The sequence below is a fragment of the Cibotium barometz genome, chromosome 61, assembly GCF_041138505.1.
Source record: "Cibotium barometz isolate CiBa-2024 chromosome 61, ASM4113850v1, whole genome shotgun sequence".
NCBI lineage: Eukaryota > Viridiplantae > Streptophyta > Polypodiopsida > Cyatheales > Cibotiaceae > Cibotium > Cibotium barometz.
The window spans coordinates 1220001-1222200 of record NC_141106.1 but is presented as its reverse complement, the minus strand read 5'-3'; the positions used below and the strand labels follow the sequence as shown (position 1 = coordinate 1222200).

The 2200-nt window shown below is 38.0% G+C and overlaps 1 pseudogene; it reads left to right on the top strand.

Annotated features, from left to right (window-relative positions):
* Positions 1–736: 736 nt before the first annotated feature.
* LOC147604448 (uncharacterized) lies at positions 737–1884 on the top strand (annotated as a pseudogene).
* The last annotated feature ends 316 nt before the right edge of the window (positions 1885–2200 follow it).

Genomic DNA, 2200 nt, shown 5'->3' with positions numbered 1-2200 from the left:
AGAGTAGTATGATCCACACTTAGCTCAATCCAATGGGATTTGCATCCCTTTCGGAGCTAGGGATTCAACCCGTACCGGTGCACAAAAGCTTATCCATTTGATGGAGAGAATGCTAAGAATACTACTACCATTGACATATACTTAACACACACACAAGCTCAATCTTGCTATTGCTCACTCGACTCCACATTCCACTCATCCATGCATCCAAACAAGAAGAAAGCTTAGCTATTGCATACACACGATCAAAGCATTCTTCATTCTCAAATACTCATTTCCCTAGCATGCACACAACCCTTGAAGCTATCAATAAGAAACATGCACACTAGAGAATAGACATGAGAAGAGAGACAAATATCAACTCATTGCATTGAATTAACAAAAATAGAACTTACAACAATGTAGATAGGGAGAGAGAAGAGCTTGCACCTCTATGGGAAAAGAGGGAGAGCTAGTCTCAAGAGAGCTCAAACATGAGTTTGCCCAATGTGTCCATAAGCTCTCCCTCTATGGGAAAAGAGGGAGAGCTAGTCTCAAGAGAGCTCAAACATGAGTTTGCCCCATGTGTCCATAAGCTCTCAAATGAGCCACTTTTTATACAAAAACTCTAAAACTCCCAAAAGTTCCCATGTGGGATTATTGTCAAACCCACTCCCACACTCATCTACAACTTGGAACTCTTTACAAGAGCCCTAAGTATCTTTTTGTTGCATCCTTGCATTGATCTTCACTCGTCATGCAACAGTCACCCTATCTTTATTGCATGGATTACGCAAAAGAGCTAGACTCTAAGTGGTGGAGAAGACCACTAAACTGAAATTTGATTGATGAGAACTTTCGCCCTGTATTTGAGATTCCTCTCATCAATGTATATATTTGTACCCTTCATGCGTTGTGCCATATCATTGAGAAATTGGTGTTTCTCTACATTGGCTTTGCTTGGAAGATAAAGAAGGTGCGAGAGAGAAAAGAAGCTCTTTGCTCATTGGAAAAGGTGTTGTCTGAGATTGGACTACATGGAGAGAATGTTCGTATTTTGAAAGACACTAAGAAGTCAACCAATGAGAAGGATGTACCAATGAAACCATCAATTGGAGGTGTTAAGGCAAGAAGATTTCTATCAAAACCCCTCCACAGCCAAAAACACAAAAGTACCAAGACAGGAAAAGTATATAAATCTAACTACACTAGCAGAATCAAGTACGAACAATGGAAAAATCTCCATAATGCAGTGAAAGATCAAGAGAGTGAATCAAGGCAATCTAAGGCAGAGGTTTGACGATCAATTGATGTTCTTTTCAGAATGTGTGACAAAGTTAACTGGACACAACAAGATAAAAAGAGCTTTCAAGACAACCTCCAAACTTTCAAAAGAGTCATGAAGATAGCTTGGACAGATTCCAGCATAACACACTACATGGTAAGGTTCATGATTATGTTCTTTTTGTTGATATGCACATCTGATTGTTGATGCACAACTGATTCTCTCTTTGTTGATATGCAACATATTCTCTACAACCATATGCCATTTTTTATTCAAAAATATGAAAACCCTAGTATTTGGAACACTCAAGAGGGATGGAAAAGTCACACTATATGGCACGAAATGCATATTTCAGGCATACACAACATGGTGGAGGAAGGAGAAAAACAAACAGCATGCATGAAGTATTCCAATGGTTCTACCGCAGAATACTCCAACAACTACACAGGAAAGAAACCTTAAAGTCATCTAAGATGCTTCAGACACTTAAAGATATAGAAAAGAGAAAACAGAAAAGATCTAAAGCTTTTAAAATCTCAAGTGCTATCCAAGCACAAAACAAATGGAGAGAGAAAAAGATTTATGTAAATCACCGCCGCCGCTGGATTAATAGAATGTAATGATACAAGAAATTTTTGAATACAATCTCAGGATTCTCTATCCCTGAGTAATTTATTGCTGACATGGTGTGCTAGTTGCTTGAATTTAAGTAGAAAATGTTTTTTATACTCATCTAACTCCTCAGGATTCTCTATACCTAAGGATAGAGCATTAGCAGTGTATGTAAGAAAGTAAGCTCTCCTAGAAGCTCTTAAGCTATGGTAGTATCCAAAAATATCCACTGCACTTACTTTCTCTACAAGAATTATCTTATCGTATGTTTTGGGTATTATTGTACTGCCAAGAAAGCGAGAGAGTGTCTTGAACAAGAAATTT